Source organism: Oncorhynchus keta, chromosome 31 (genome assembly GCF_023373465.1).
Source record: "Oncorhynchus keta strain PuntledgeMale-10-30-2019 chromosome 31, Oket_V2, whole genome shotgun sequence".
Classification (NCBI taxonomy): domain Eukaryota; kingdom Metazoa; phylum Chordata; class Actinopteri; order Salmoniformes; family Salmonidae; genus Oncorhynchus; species Oncorhynchus keta.
The window spans coordinates 16,545,910-16,566,438 of record NC_068451.1 but is presented as its reverse complement, the minus strand read 5'-3'; the positions used below and the strand labels follow the sequence as shown (position 1 = coordinate 16,566,438).

The 20,529-nt window shown below is 44.8% G+C and overlaps 1 long non-coding RNA gene across 6 annotated transcripts; it reads left to right on the top strand.

Annotated features, from left to right (window-relative positions):
• Positions 1 to 451: 451 nt before the first annotated feature.
• On the top strand, positions 452 to 20,154 carry LOC127914306 (uncharacterized). 6 transcript variants are annotated; one of them, XR_008087970.1, is made up of 5 exons: positions 452 to 485; positions 5,734 to 5,816; positions 7,878 to 7,913; positions 13,089 to 13,171; positions 20,076 to 20,117. It is a non-coding gene; the product is annotated as an uncharacterized LOC127914306 (long non-coding RNA). The 6 variants fall into 6 exon arrangements; XR_008087969.1 differs by lacking the exon at positions 452 to 485 and adding an exon at positions 2,227 to 2,260; XR_008087972.1 differs by lacking the exons at positions 452 to 485; positions 13,089 to 13,171 and adding exons at positions 5,291 to 5,324; positions 15,886 to 15,968 and having other exon boundaries at positions 20,112 to 20,154.
• The last annotated feature ends 375 nt before the right edge of the window (positions 20,155 to 20,529 follow it).

Below are 20,529 nucleotides of genomic sequence, written 5' to 3'. Positions count from 1 at the left end.
CTCTGCTGTACACAACCACTACACAACCACTACACAACCATATAGGTCTCTGCTGTACACAACCACTACACAACCATATAGGTCTCTGCTGTACACAACCAATACACAACCACTACACAACCATATAGGTCTCTGCTGTATACAACCACTACACAACCATATGGGTCTCTGCTGTACACAACCACTACACAACCATATAGGTCTCTGCTGTACACAGCCACTACACAACCATATAGGTCTCTGCTGTGCACAACCACTACACAACCACAGTACAACCATATGGGTCTCTGCTGTACACATCCACTACACAACCACAATACAACCATATAGGTCTCTGCTGTACACAACCACTACACAACCATATAGGTCTCTGCTGTACACAATCACTACACAACCATATAGGTCTCTGCTGTACACAACCACTACACAACCACTACACAACCATATAGGTCTCTGCTGTACACAACCACTACACACCCATATAGGTCTCTGCTGTACACAACCACTACACAACCACAATACAACCATATAGGTCTCTGCTGTCCACAACCACTACACACCCATATAGGTCTCTGCTGTATACAACCACTACACAACCATATAGGTCTCTGCTGTACACAACCACTACACAACCATATAGGTCTCTGCTGTACACAACCACTACACAACCATATAGGTCTCTGCTGTACACAACCACTACACAACCATATAGGTCTCTGCTGTACACAACCACTACACAACCATATAGGTCTCTGCTGTACACAACCACTACACAACCATATAGGTCTCTGCTGTACACAACCACTACACAACCAATACAACCATAGGTCTCTGCTGTACACAACCACTACACAACCACAACCCATATAGGTCTCTGCTGTACACAACCACTACACAACCACAATACAACCATATAGGTCTCTGCTGTACACAACCACTACACAACCATATAGGTCTCTAGGTCTCTAGGTCTCTGTACACAACCACTACACAACCATATAGGTCTCTGCTGTACACAACCACTACACAACACAACCATATAGGTCTCTGCTGTACACAACCACTACACAACCATATAGGTCTCTGCTGTACACAACCACTACACAACCACAATACAACCATATACACAACCATACACAACCATATAGGTCTCTGCTGTACACAACCACTACACAACCACAACACAACCATATAGGTCTCTGCTGTACACAACCACTACACAACCACAATACAACCATATGGGTCTCTGCTGTACACAACCACTACACAACCATATAGGTCTCTGCTGTACACAACCACTACACAACCACAATACAACCATATGGGTCTCTGCTGTACACAACCACTACACAACCATATAGGTCTCTGCTGTACACAACCACTACACAACCATATAGGTCTCTGCTGTACACAACCACTACACAACCACAACACAACCATATGGGTCTCTGCTGTACACAACCACTACACAACCACAATACAACCATATAGGTCTCTGCTGTACACAACCACTACACCATATAGGTCTCTGCTGTACACAACCACTACACAACCATATAGGTCTCTGCTGTACACAACCACTACACAACCACTACACAACCATATAGGTCTCTGCTGTACACAACCACTACACAACCACTACACAACCATATAGGTCTCTGCTGTACACAACCACTACACAACCACAATACAACCATATAGGTCTCTGCTGTACACAACCACTACACAACCATATAGGTCTCTGCTGTACACAACCACTACACAACCATATAGGTCTCTGCTGTACACAACCACTACACAACCATATAGGTCTCTGCTGTACACAACCACTACACAACCATATAGGTCTCTGCTGTACACAACCACTACACAACCATATAGGTCTCTGCTGTACACAACCACTACACAACCACAATACAACCATATAGGTCTCTGCTGTACACAACCACTACACAACCATATAGGTCTCTGCTGTACACAACCACTACACAACCACAACACAACCATATGGGTCTCTGCTGTACACAACCACTACACAACCATATAGGTCTCTGCTGTACACAACCACTACACAACCATATAGGTCTCTGCTGTGCACAACCACCAACACACTACACAACCATATAGGTCTCTGCTGTACACAACACTCCAGGTCTCTGCTGTACACAACCACAACACAACCATATAGGTCTCTGCTGTACACAACCACTACACAACCATATAGGTCTCTGCTGTACACAACCACTACACACCCATATAGGTCTCTGCTGTACACAACCACTACACAACCACAATACAACCATAGGTCTCTGCTGTACACAACCACTACACAACCATATAGGTCTCTGCTGTACACAACCACTACACAACCACTACACAACCATATAGGTCTCTGCTGTACACAACCACTACACAACCATATAGGTCTCTGCTGTACACAACCACTACACAACCATATAGGTCTCTGCTGTACACAACCACTACACAACCACTACACAACCATATAGGTCTCTGCTGTACACAACCACTACATAACCACTACACAACCATATAGGTCTCTGCTGTACACAACCACTACACAACCATACACAGCCATATAGGTCTCTGCTGTACACAACCACTACACAACCATATAGGTCTCTGCTGTACACAACCACTACACAACCATATAGGTCTCTGCTGTACACAACCACTACACAACCATATAGGTCTCTGCTGTACACAACCACTACACAACCACTACACAACCATATAGGTCTCTGCTGTACACAACCACTACACAACCACAACACAACCATATAGGTCTCTGCTGTACACAACCACTACACAACCATATAGGTCTCTGCTGTACACAACCACTACACAACCACAACACAACCATATAGGTCTCTGCTGTACACAACCACTACACAACCATATAGGTCTCTGCTGTACACAACCACTACACAACCACTATACAACCATATAGGTCTCTGCTGTACACAACCACTACACAACACATACACACCATAGGTCTCTGCTGTACACAACCACTACACAACCATATAGGTCTCTGCTGTACACAACCACTACACAACCACAATACAACCATATAGGTCTCTGCTGTACACAACCACTACACACCACAACACAACCATATAGGTCTCTGCTGTACACAACCACAACCACTACACAACCATATAGGTCTCTGCTGTACACAACCACTACACAACCATATAGGTCTCTGCTGTACACAAACACTACACAACCACTACACAACCATATAGGTCTCTGCTGTACACAACCACTACACAACCACATATAGGTCTCTGCTGTACACAACCACTACACAGCCCATATAGGTCTCTGCTGTACACAACCACTACACAACCACAATACAACCATATAGGTCTCTGCTGTACACAACCACTACACAACCATATAGGTCTCTGCTGTACTACAACCACTACACAACCATATAGGTCTCTGCTGTACACAACCACTCATAGGTCTCTGCTGTACACAACCACTACACAACCATATAGGTCTCTGCTGTACACAACCACTACACAACCATATAGGTCTCTGCTGTACACAACCACTACACAACCATATAGGTCTCTGCTGTACACAACCACTACACACAACCATATAGGTCTCTGCTGTACACAACCACTACACACCACCACAACCATAGGTCTCTGCTGTACACAACCACTACACAACCACATACAACCATAGGTCTCTGCTGTACACAACCACTACACAACCATATAGGTCTCTGCTGTACACAACCACTACACAACCATATAGGTCTCTGCTGTGCACAACCACTACACAACCAACCACACTACACAACCATATGGGTCTCTGCTGTACACAACCACTACACAACCACAATACACAACCATATAGGTCTCTGCTGTACACAACCACTACACAACCATATAGGTCTCTGCTGTACACAACCACTACACAACCATATAGGTCTCTGCTGTACACAACCACGACACAACCACTACACAGCCATATAGGTCTCTACTGTGCATAACCACTACACAACCATATAGGTCTCTGCTGTACACAACCACTACACAATACACCCATATAGGTCTCTGCTGTACACAACCACTACACAACCATATAGGTCTCTGCTGTACACAACCACTACACAACCATATAGGTCTCTGCTGTACACAACCACTACACAACCATATAGGTCTCTGCTGTACACAACCACTACACAACCACTACACAACCATATAGGTCTCTGCTGTACACAACCACACACAACCACTACACAACCATATAGGTCTCTGCTGTACACAACCACTACACAACCATATAGGTCTCTGCTGTACACAACCACTACACAACCATATAGGTCTCTGCTGTACACAACCACTACACAACCACTACACAACCATATAGGTCTCTGCTGTACACAACCACTACACAACCATATAGGTCTCTGCTGTACACAACCACTACACAACCACTACACAACCATATAGGTCTCTGCTGTACACAACCACTACACAACCATATAGGTCTCTGCTGTACACAACCACTACACAACCATATCGGTCTCTGCCGTACACAACCACTACATAACCACTACACAACCATATAGGTCTCTGCTGTACACAACCAGGTCTCTGCTGTACACAACCACTACACAACCATATAGGTCTCTGCTGTACACAACCACCACAACCACAACCACTACAACCATATAGGTCTCTGCTGTACACAACCACTACACAACCATATAGGTCTCTGTTGTACACAACCACTACACAACCATATAGGTCTCTGCTGTACACAACCACTACACAACCATATAGGTCTCTGCTGTACACAACCACTACACAACCACAATACAACCATATGGGTCTCTGCTGTACACAACCACAATACAACCATATAGGTCTCTGCTGTACACAACCACTACACCACCACAACACAACCATATAGGTCTCTGCTGTACACAACCACTACACAACCATATAGGCCTCTGCTGTACACAACCACTACACAACCACAATACAACCATATGGGTCTCTGCTGTACACAACCACAATACAACCATATAGGTCTCTGCTGTACACAACCACTACACCACCACAACACAACCATATAGGTCTCTGCTGTACACAACCACTACACAACCATATAGGTATCTGCTGTACACAACCACTACACAACCATATAGGTCTCTGCTGTACACAACCACTACACAACCACTACACAACCATATAGGTCTCTGCTGTACACAACCACTACACAACCACTACACAACCATATAGGTCTCTGCTGTACACAACCACTACACACCCATATAGGTATCTGCTGAACACAACCACTACACACCCATATAGGTCTCTGCTGTACACAACCACTACACAACCACTACACAACCATATAGGTCTCTGCTGTACACAACCACTACACAACCATATAGGTCTCTGCTGTACACAACCACTACACAATACAACCATATAGGTCTCTGCTGTACACAACCACTACACAACCACTACACAACCATATAGGTCTCTGCTGTACACAACCACTACACAACCATATAGGTCTCTGCTGTACACAACCACTACACAACCACTACACAACCATATAGGTCTCTGCTGTACACAACCACTACACAACCATATAGGTCTCTGCTGTACACAACCACTACACAACCATATAGGTCTCTGCTGTACACAACCACTACACAACCACAACACAACCATATAGGTCTCTGCTGTACACAACCACTACACAACCATATAGGTCTCTGCTGTACACAACCACTACACAACCACAATACAACCATATGGGTCTCTGCTGTACACAACCACTACACAACCATATAGGTCTCTGCTGTACACAACCACTACACAACCATATAGGTCTCTGCTGTACACAACCACTACACAACCACATACAACCATATGGGTCTCTGCTGTACACATCCACTACACAACCACAATACAACCATATAGGTCTCTGCTGTACACAACCACTACACAACCATATAGGTCTCTGCTGTACACAACCACTACAAGCCCATATAGGTCTCTGCTGTACACAACCACTACACAACCACAATACAACCATATGGGTCTCTGCTGTACACAACCACTACACAACCATATAGGTCTCTGCTGTACCACACAACCAGGTCTCTGCTGTACACAACCACTACACAACCATATAGGTCTCTGCTGTACACAACCACTACACAACCATATAGGTCTCTGCTGTACACAACCACTACACAACCATATAGGTCTCTGCTGTACACAACCACTACACAACCACTACACAACCACTACACAACCATATAGGTCTCTGCTGTACACAACCACTACAACCACTACACAACCATATAGGTCTCTGCTGTACACAACCACTACACAACCACACACACCATATAGGTCTCTGCTGTACACAACCACTACACAACCATATAGGTCTCTGCTGTACACAACCACTACACAACCATATAGGTCTCTGCTGTACACAACCACTACACAACCATATAGGTCTCTGCTGTACACAACCACTACACAACCACAACACAACCATATAGGTCTCTGCTGTACACAACCACTACACAACCACTACACAACCATATAGGTCTCTGCTGAACACAACCACTACACAACCATAACCACAACCACTACACAACCATATAGGTCTCTGCTGTACACAACCACTACACAACCATATAGGTCTCTGCTATACACAACCACTACACAACCACTACACAACCATATAGGTCTCTGCTGTACACAACCACAACACACCCATATAGGTCTCTGCTGTACACAACCACTACACAACCATATAGGTCTCTGCTGTACACAACCACTACACAACCATATAGGTCTCTGCTGTACACAACCACTACACAACCATATAGGTCTCTGCTGTACACAACCACTACACAACCATATAGGTCTCTGCTGTACACAACCACTACACCAACCACAATACAACCATATGGTCTCTGCTGTACACAACCACTACACAACCACAACTACACAACCATACAGGTCTCTGCTGTACACAACCACACAACCATATAGGTCTCTGCTGTACACAACCACTACACAACCACTACACAACCATATAGGTCTCTGCTGTACACAACCACTACACAACCATACACAACCATAGGTCTCTGCTACACAACCACTACACAACCACTACACACCATATAGGTCTCTGCTGTACACAACCACTACATAACCACTACACAACCATATAGGTCTCTGCTGTACACAACCACTACACATGACCACTACACAACCATATAGGTCTCTGCTGTACACAACCACTACACAACCATATAGGTCTCTGCTGTACACAACCACACAACCACTACACAACCAACCATATAGGTCTCTGCTGTACACAACCACTACACAACCATATAGGTCTCTGCTGTACACAACCACTACACAACCACTACACAACCATATAGGTCTCTGCTGTACACAACCACTACACACTACTACACAACCACACACAACCATACACAACCATATAGGTCTCTGCTGTACACAACCACTACACAACCACTACACAACCATATAGGTCTCTGCTGTACACAACCACTACACAACCATATAGGTCTCTGCTGTACACAACCACTACATAACCACTACACAACCATATAGGTCTCTGCTGTACACAACCACTACACAACCACTACACAGCCATATAGGTCTCTGCTGTACACAACCACTACACAACCACTACACAACCATTTAGGTCTCTGCTGTACACAACCACTACACAACCATATAGGTCTCTGCTGTACACAACCACTACACAACCACTACACAACCATATAGGTCTCTGCTGTACACAACCACTACAAAACCATATAGGTCTCTGCTGTACACAACCACTACACACCCATATAGGTCTCTGCTGTACACAACCACTACATAACCTCTACACAACCATATAGGTCTCTGCTGTACACAACCACTACACAACCATATAGGTCTCTGCTGCTGTGTACACAACCACTACACAACCACTACACAACCACTACACAACCCACACAACCATAGGTCTCTGCTGTACACAACCACTACACAACCACTACACAACCATATAGGTCTCTGCTGTACACAACCACTACACAACCACAACACAACCATATAGGTCTCTGCTGAACACAACCACTACACAACCATATAGGTCTCTGCTGTACACAACCACTACACAACCACTACAACCATATAGGTCTCTGCTGTACACAACCACTACACAACCATATAGGTCTCTGCTGTACACAACCACTACACAACCACACAACCATATAGGTCTCTGCTGTACACAACCACTTCACAACCACTACACAGCCATATAGGTCTCTGCTGTACACAACCACTACACAACCATATAGGTCTCTGCTGTACACAACCACTACACAACCACTACACAACCATATAGGTCTCTGCTGTACACAACCACTACACAACCACTACACAACCATATAGGTCTCTGCTGTACACAACCACTACACAACCATATAGGTCTCTGCTGTACACAACCACTACACAACCATATAGGTCTCTGCTGTACACAACCACTACACAACCACTACACAACCATATAGGTCTCTGCTGTACACAACCACTACACAACCACTACACAACCATATAGGTCTCTGCTGTACACAACCACTACACAACCATATAGGTCTCTGCTGTACACAACCACTACACAACCACTACACAACCATATAGGTCTCTGCTGTACACAACCACTACACAACCACAATACAACCATATAGGTCTCTGCTGTACACAACCACTACACAACCACTACACAACCATATAGGTCTCTGCTGTACACAACCACTACACAACCATATAGGTCTCTGCTGTACACAACCACTACACAACCATATAGGTCTCTGCTGTACACAACCACTACACAACCATATAGGTCTCTGCTGTACACAACCACTACACAACCACTACACAACCATATAGGTCTCTGCTGTACACAACCAACCACCACTACACAACCATATAGGTCTCTGCTGTACACAACCACTACACAACCAGGTCTCTGCTGTACACAACCACTACACAACCATATAGGTCTCTGCTGTACACAACCACTACACAACCATATAGGTCTCTGCTGTACACAACCACGACACAACCACTACACAGCCATATAGGTCTCTACTGTGCACAACCACTACACAACCATATAGGTCTCTGCTGTACACAACCACTACACACCCATATAGGTCTCTACTGTGCATAACCACTACACAACCATATAGGTCTCTGTGTACACAACCACTACACAACCATATAGGTCTCTGCTGTACACAACCACAACACAACCATATAGATCTCTGCTGTACACAACCACTACACAACCACTACACGCCCATATAGGTCTCTGCTGTACACAACCACTACACAACCACAATACAACCATATAGGTCTCTGCTGTCCACAACCACTACACACCCATATAGGTCTCTGCTGTATACAACCACTACACAACCATATAGGTCTCTGCTGTACACAACCACTACACAACCATATAGGTCTCTGCTGTACACAACCACTACACACAACCATATAGGTCTCTGCTGTACACAACCACCACATATAGGTCTCTGCTGTACACAACCACTACACAACCATATAGGTCTCTGCTGTACACAACCACTACACAACCCACAATACAACCATATAGGTCTCTGCTGTACACAACCACTACACAACCCACACAACCATAGGTCTCTGCTGTACACAACCACTACACAACCCACACAACCATATAGGTCTCTGGTACACAACCACTACACAACCTAGGTCTCTGCTGTACACAACCACTACACAACCACAACACAACCATATAGGTCTCTGCTGTACACAACCACTACACAGCCATATAGGTCTCTGCTGTACACAACCACTACACAACCATATAGGTCTCTGCTGTACACAAACACTACACAACCACAATACAACCATATGGGTCTCTGCTGCACACAACCACTACACAACCACAACACAACCATATAGGTCTCTGCTGTACACAACCACTACACAACCATATAGGTCTCTGCTGTACACAACCACTACACAACCACTACACAACCATATAGGTCTCTGCTGTACACAACCACTACACAACCATATAGGTCTCTGCTGTACACAACCACTACACAACCACTACACAACCATATAGGTCTCTGCTGTACACAACCACTACACAACCATATAGGTCTCTGCTGTACACAACCACTACACAACCATATAGGTCTCTGCTGTACACAACCACTACACAACCATATAGGTCTCTGCTGTACACAACCACACAACACAACCATATAGGTCTCTGCTGTACACAACCACACACAACCACTACACAACCATATAGGTCTCTGCTGTACACAACCACTACACAACCATACAACCATATGGGTCTCTGCTGTACACAACCACTACACAACCATATAGGTCTCTGCTGTACACAACCACTACACAACCCAACACAACCATATAGGTCTCTGCTGTACACAACCACTACACAACCATATAGGTCTCTGCTGTACACAACCATAGGTCTCTGCTGTACACAACCACTACACAACCACAACCAACAACCATATAGGTCTCTGCTGTACACAACCACAACCACTACACAACCATATAGGTCTCTGCTGTACACAACCACTACACAACCATATACTGTACACAACCACACAACCATATAGGTCTCTGCTGTACACAACCACTACACAACCATACACAACCATATGGGTCTCTGCTGTACACAACCACTACACAACCACACAACCATATAGGTCTCTGCTGTACACAACCACTACACAACCACACAACCATATAGGTCTCTGCTGTACACAACCACTACACAACCACTGTACACAACCACTACACAACCATATAGGTCTCTGCTGTACACAACCACTACACAACCACTACACAACCATATAGGTCTCTGCTGTACACAACCACTACATAACCACTACACAACCATATAGGTCTCTGCTGTACACAACCACTACACAACCACTACACAGCCATATAGGTCTCTGCTGTACACAACCACTACACAACCATATAGGTCTCTGCTGTACACAACCACTACACAACCATATAGGTCTCTGCTGTACACAACCACTACACAACCATATAGGTCTCTGCTGTACACAACCACTACACAACCACAATACAACCATATAGGTCTCTGCTGTACACAACCACTACACAACCACTACACAACCATATAGGTCTCTGCTGTACACAACCACTACACAACCATATAGGTCTCTGCTGTACACAACCACTACACAACCATATAGGTCTCTGCTGAACACAACCACTACACAACCATATAGGTCTCTGCTGTACACAACCACTACACAACCACAATACAACCATATAGGTCTCTGCTGTACACAACCACTACACAACCATATAGGTCTCTGCTGTACACAACCACTACACACCAGGTCTCTGCTGTACACACCACTACACAACCACTACACAACCATATAGGTCTCTGCTGTACACAACCACTACACAACCCACACAACCATAGGTCTCTGCTGTACACAACCACTACACACAACCACTACACAACCATATAGGTCTCTGCTGTACACAACCACTACACAACCATATAGGTCTCTGCTGTACACAACCACTACACAACCACTGTACACAACCACTACACAACCATATAGGTCTCTGCTGTACACAACCACTACACAACCACCACTACACAACCATATAGGTCTCTGCTGTACACAACCACAACCACTACACACACAACCATATAGGTCTCTGCTGTACACAACCACTACACAACCATATAGGTCTCTGCTGTACACAACCACAACACACACTACAACCATATAGGTCTCTGCTGTACACAACCACTACACAACCATATAGGTCTCTGCTGTACACAACCACTACACAACCATATAGGTCTCTGCTGTACACAACCACTACACAACCACAACACAACCATAGGTCTCTGCTGTACACAACCACACAACCACTACACAACCATATACACAACCACTACACAACCACACAACCATATAGGTCTCTGCTGTACACAACCACTACACAACCATATAGGTCTCTGCTGTACCACTACACAACCACTACACAACCACTACACAACCACTACACAACCATATAGGTCTCTGCTGTACACAACCACTACACAACCACTACACAACCATATAGGTCTCTGCTGTACACAACCACTACACAACCATATAGGTCTCTGCTGTACACAACCACTACACAACCATATAGGTCTCTGCTGTACACAACCACTACACAACCACTACACAACCATATGGGTCTCTGCTGTACACAACCACTACACAACCATATAGGTCTCTGCTGTACACAACCACTACAACCACAACCATAACCACTACACAACCATATAGGTCTCTGCTGTACACAACCACTACACAACCATATACAACCAGGTCTCTGCTGTACACAACACAACCACTACACAACCATATAGGTCTCTGCTGTACACAACCACTACACAACCACTACACAACCATATAGGTCTCTGCTGTACACAACCACTACACAACCACAATACACACCATATAGGTCTCTGCTGTACACAACCACTACACAACCATATAGGTCTCTGCTGTACACAACCACTACACAACCACAACACAACCATATAGGTCTCTGCTGTACACAACCACTACACAACCATATAGGTCTCTGCTGTACACAACCACTACACAACCACACAACCATATAGGTCTCTGCTGTACACAACCACACAACCACACAACCACTACACAACCACTACACAACCATATAGGTCTCTGCTGTACACAACCACTACACAACCATATAGGTCTCTGCTGTACACAACCACTACACAACCACTGTACACAACCACACAACCACTACACAACCATATAGGTCTCTGCTGTACACAACCACTACACAACCAACCACCATATAGGTCTCACACACACAACCACTACACAACCATATAGGTCTCTGCTGTACACAACCACTACAACCATATAGGTCTCTGCTGTACACAACCACTACACAACCATATAGGTCTCTGCTGTACACAACCACTACACAACCACAATACAACCATATGGGTCTCTGCTGTACACAACCACTACACAACCATATAGGTCTCTGCTGTACACAACCACTACACCACCACAACACAACCATATAGGTCTCTGCTGTACACAACCACTACACACCATATAGGTCTCTGCTGTACACAACCACTAGGTCTCACAACCATACACAACCATATAGGTCTCTGCTGTACACAACCACTACACAACCATATAGGTCTCTGCTGTACACAACCACTACACCAACCACTACACAACCATATAGGTCTCTGCTGTACACAACCACTACACAACCATAGGTCTCTGCTACACAACCACTACACAACCATATAGGTCTCTGCTGTACACACCACCACAACCACTACACAACCATATAGGTCTCTGCTGTACACAACCACTACACAACCACTACACAACCATATAGGTCTCTGCTGTACACAACCACTACTGTACACAACCACTACCACTACACAACCATATAGGTCTCTGCTGTACACAACCACACAACCACTACACAACCATATAGGTCTCTGCTGTACACAACCACTACACAACCATATAGGTCTCTGCTGTACACAACCACTACACAACCATATAGGTCTCTGCTGTACACAACCACTACACAACCACTACACAACCATATAGGTCTCTGCTGTACACAACCACTACACAACCATATAGGTCTCTGCTGTACACAACCACTACACAACCACTACACAACCATATAGGTCTCTGCTGTACACAACCACTACACAACCATATAGGTCTCTGCTGTACACAACCACTACATAACCACTACACAACCATATAGGTCTCTGCTGTACACAACCACTACACAACCACTACACAACCATATAGGTCTCTGCTGTACACAACCACTACACAACCACTACACAACCATATAGGTCTCTGCTGTACACAACCACTACACAACCATATAGGTCTCTGCTGTACACAACCACTACACACTACACAACCATATAGGTCTCTGCTGTACACAACCACTACACAACCATATAGGTCTCTGCTGTACACAACCACTACACAACCATATAGGTCTCTGCTGTACACAACCACTACATAACCATATAGGTCTCTGCTGTACACAACCACTACACAACCACAACACAACCATATAGGTCTCTGCTGTACACAACCACTACACAACCATATAGGTCTCTGCTGTACACAACCACTACACAACCACTACACAACCATATAGGTCTCTGCTGTACACAACCACTACACAACCATATAGGTCTCTGCTGTACACAACCACTACACAACCACTACACAACCATATAGGTCTCTGCTGTACACAACCACTACATAACCACTACACAACCATATAGGTCTCTGCTGTACACAACCACTACACAACCACTACACAACCATATAGGTCTCTGCTGTACACAACCACTACACAACCATATAGGTCTCTGCTGTACACAACCACTACACAACCACTACACAACCATATAGGTCTCTGCTGTACACAACCACTACACAACCATATAGGTCTCTGCTGTACACAACCACTACACAACCATATAGGTCTCTGCTGTACACAACCACTACACAACCACTACACAACCATATAGGTCTCTGCTGTACACAACCACTACACAACCACTACACACCCATATAGGTCTCTGCTGTACACAACCACTACACAACCATATAGGTCTCTGCTGTACACAACCACTACACAACCATATAGGTCTCTGCTGTACACAACCACACAACCATATAGGTCTCTGCTGTACACAACCACTACACAACCATATAGGTCTCTGCTGTACACAACCACTACACAACCACAACACAACCATATAGGTCTCTGCTGTACACAACCACTACACAACATATAGGTCTCTGCTGTACACAACCACTACACAACCATATAGGTCTCTGCTGTACACAACCACTGTACACAACCACTACACAACCATATAGGTCTCTGCTGTACACAACCACTACACACACAATACAACCATATAGGTCTCTGCTGTACACAACCACTACACAACCATATAGGTCTCTGCTGTACACAACCACTACACAACCACTACACAACCATATAGGTCTCTGCTGTACACAACCACTACACAACCATATAGGTCTCTGCTGTACACAACCACTACACAACCACTACACAACCATATAGGTCTCTGCTGTACACAACCACTACACAACCACTACACAACCATATAGGTCTCTGCTGTACACAACCACTACACAACCACTACACAACCATATAGGTCTCTGCTGTACACAACCACTACACAACCATATAGGTCTCTGCTGTACACAACCACTACACAACCACTACACAACCATATAGGTCTCTGCTGTACACAACCACTACACAACCACAACACAACCATATAGGTCTCTGCTGTACACAAACACTACACAACCACTACACAACCATATAGGTCTCTGCTGTACACAACCACTACACAACCATATAGGTCTCTGCTGTACACAAACACTACACAACCACAATACAACCATATAGGTCTCTGCTGTACACAACCATATAGGTCTCTGCTGTACACAACCACTACACAACCATATAGGTCTCTGCTGTACACAACCACTACACAACCATATAGGTCTCTGCTGTACACAACCACTACACAACCATATAGGTCTCTGCTGTACACAACCACTACACAACCATATAGGTCTCTGCTGTACACAACCACTACACAACCATATAGGTCTCTGCTGTACACAACCACTACACAACCATATAGGTCTCTGCTGTACACAACCACTACACAACCACAATACAACCATATGGGTCTCTGCTGTACACAACCACTACACCACCACAACACAACCATATAGGTCTCTGCTGTACACAACCACTACACAACCATATAGGTCTCTGCTGTACACAACCACTACACAACCATATAGGTCTCTGCTGTACACAACCACTACACAACCATATAGGTCTCTGCTGTACACAACACAACCACTACACAACCATATAGGTCTCTGCTGTACACAACCACTACACAACCATATAGGTCTCTGCTGTACACAACCACTACACAACCATATAGGTCTCTGCACTACACAACCACTACACAACCATAAGGTCTCTGCTGTACACAACCACTACACAACCATATAGGTCTCTGCTGTACACAACCACACAACCACTACACAACCACACAACCATAGGTCTCTGCTGTACACAACCACTACACAACCACTACACAACCATATAGGTCTCTGCTGTACACAACCACTACACAACCATATACTGTACACAACCACTACATAACCACACACCAACCATATAGGTCTCTGCTGTACACAACCACTACACAACCACAACACAACCATATAGGTCTCTGCTGTACACAACCACTACACAACCATATAGGTCTCTGCTGTACACAACCACTACACAACCACAACACAACCATATAGGTCTCTGCTGTACACAACCACTACACAACCATATAGGTCTCTGCTGTACACAACCACTACACAACCATATAGGTCTCTGCTGTACACAACCACTACACAACCATATAGGTCTCTGCTGTACACAACCACTACACAACCACTACACAACCATATAGGTCTCTGCTGTACACAACCACAACACAACCATATAGGTCTCTGCTGTACACAACCACTACATAACCATATAGGTCTCTGCTGTACACAACCACTACACAACCATATAGGTATCTGCTGAACACAACCACTACACAACCATATAGGTCTCTGCTGTACACAACCACTACACAACCATATAGGTCTCTGCTGTACACAACCACTACACAACCATATAGGTCTCTGCTGTACACAACCACTACACAACCACTACACAACCATATAGGTCTCTGCTGTACACAACCACTACACAACCATATAGGTCTCTGCTGTACACAACCACTACACAACCATATAGGTCTCTGCTGTACACAACCACTACACAACCACTACACAACCATATAGGTCTCTGCTGTACACAACCACTACACAACCATATAGGTCTCTGCTGTACACAACACAACCACTACACAACCATATAGGTCTCTGCTGTACACAACCACTACACAACCACTACACAACCATATAGGTCTCTGCTGTACACAACCACTACACAACCATATAGGTCTCTGCTGTACACAACCACACAACCACTACACAACCATATAGGTCTCTGCTGTACACAACCACTACACAACCACACACAACCATATAGGTCTCTGCTGTACACAACCACTACACAACCACTACACAACCACACCATATAGGTCTCTGCTGTACACAACCACTACACAATAGGTCTCTGCTGTACACAACCACTACAACCATATAGGTCTCTGCTGTACACAACCACTACACCACCACAACACAACCATATAGGTCTCTGCTGTACACAACCACTACACAACCATATAGGTCTCTGCTGTACACAACCACTACACAACCACTACACAACCATATAGGTCTCTGCTGTACACAACCACTACACAACCATATAGGTCTCTGCTGTACACAACCACTACACAACCATATAGGTCTCTGCTGTACACAACCACTACACAACCACTACACAACCATATAGGTCTCTGCTGTACACAACCACTACACAACCACTACACAACCACTACACAACCATATAGGTCTCTGCTGTACACAACCACTACACAACACATATAGGTCTCACACACAACCATACAGGTCTCTGCTGTACACAACCATATAGGTCTCTGCTGTACACAACCACACAACCACTACACAACCATATAGGTCTCTGCTGTACACAACCACTACACAACCATATAGGTCTCTGCTGTACACAACCACTACACAACCATATAGGTCTCTGCTGTACACAACCACTACACAACCACACTACAACCATATGGGTCTCTGCTGTACACAACCACTACACAACACACCATACAACCATATAGGTCTCTGCTGTACACAACCAACCACTACACAACCATATAGGTCTCTGCTGTACACAACCACACACAACCACACACAACCATATAGGTCTCTGCTGTACACAACCACTACACAACCACTACACAACCACTACACAACCCATACAACCATAGGTCTCTGCTGTACACAACCACTACACACAACAACCATATAGGTCTCTGCTGTACACAACCACTACACCACCACACAACCATATAGGTCTCTGCTGTACACAACCACTACACATACCACACAACCATATAGGTCTCTGCTGTGTACACAACCACTACACAACCATATACTACACAACCATATAGGTCTCTGCTGTACACAACCACTACACAACCATATAGGTCTCTGCTGTACACAACCACTACACAACCACTACACAACCATATAGGTCTCTGCTGTACACAACCACTACACAACCATATAGGTCTCTGCTGTACACAACCACTACACAACCATATCGGTCTCTGCCGTACACAACCACTACATAACCACTACACAACCATATAGGTCTCTGCTGTACACAACCACTACACAACCACTACACAGCCATATAGGTCTCTGCTGTACACAACCACTACACAACCATATCGGTCTCTGCTGTACACAACCACTACATAACCATAGGTCTCTGCTGTACACAACCACACAACCATATAGGTCTCTGCTGTACACAACCACTACACAACCATATAGGTCTCTGCTGTACACAACCATATAGGTCTCTGCTGTACACAACCACTACACAACCACAATACAACCATATAGGTCTCTGCTGTACACAACCACTACACAACCACAACACAACCATATAGGTCTCTGCTGTACACAACAACTACACAACCATATAGGTCTCTGCTGTACACAACCACTACACAACCACAACACAACCATATAGGTCTCTGCTGTACACAACAACTACACAACCATATAGGTCTCTGCTGTACACAACCACTACACAACCATATAGGTCTCTGCTGAACACAACCACTACACAACCATATAGGTCTCTGCTGTGCACAACCACTACACAACCACTACACAACCATATAGGTCTCTGCTGTACACAACCACTACATAACCACTACACAACCATATAGGTCTCTGCAGTACACAACCACTACACAACCACTACACAACCATATAGGTCTCTGCTGTACACAACCACTACACAACCATATAGGTCTCTGCTGTGCACAACCACTACACAACCATATAGGTCTCTGCTGTACACAACCACTACACAACCATATAGGTCTCTGCTGTACACAACCACTACACAACCATATAGGTCTCTGCTGTACACAACCACTACACAACCACAACACAACCATTTAGGTCTCTGCTGTACACAACCACTACACAACCATATAGGTCTCTGCTGTACACAACCACTACACAACCATATAGGTCTCTGCTGTACACAACCACTACACAACCACTACACAACCATATAGGTCTCTGCTGTACACAACCACTACACAACCAACAGGTCTCTGCTGTACACAACCACTACACAACCATATAGGTCTCTGCTGAACACAACCACTACACAACCCATACACAACCATAGGTCTCTGCTGTACACAACCACTACACAACCACTACAACCATATAGGTCTCTGCTGTACACAACCACTACACAACCACTACACAACCATATAGGTCTCTGCTGTACACAACCACTACATAACCACTACACAACCATATAGGTCTCTGCTGTACACAACCACTACACAACCACTACACAACCATATAGGTCTCTGCTGTACACAACCACTACACAACCACTACACAACCATATAGGTCTCTGCTGTACACAACCACTACATAACCACTACACAACCATATAGGTCTCTGCTGTACACAACCACTACACACCCATATAGGTATCTGCTGAACACAACCACTACACAACCACTACACAACCATATAGGTCTCTGCTGTACACAACCACTACACACCCATATAGGTCTCTGCTGTACACAACCACTACACACCCATATAGGTCTCTGCTGTGCACAACCACTACACAACCACTACACAACCAGGTCTCTGCTGTACACAAACCACTACACAACCACATACACACCATAGGTCTCTGCTGTACACAACCAATACACATAACCACTACACAACCATATAGGTCTCTGCTGTACACAACCACTACACAACCACTACACAACCATATAGGTCTCTGCTGTACACAACCACTACACAACCATATAGGTCTCTGCTGTACACAAACACTACACAACCACAATACAACCATATGGGTCTCTGCTGCACACAACCACTACACAACCACAACACAACCATATAGGTCTCTGCTGTACACAACCACTACACAACCACTACACAACCATATAGGTCTCTGCTGTACACAACCA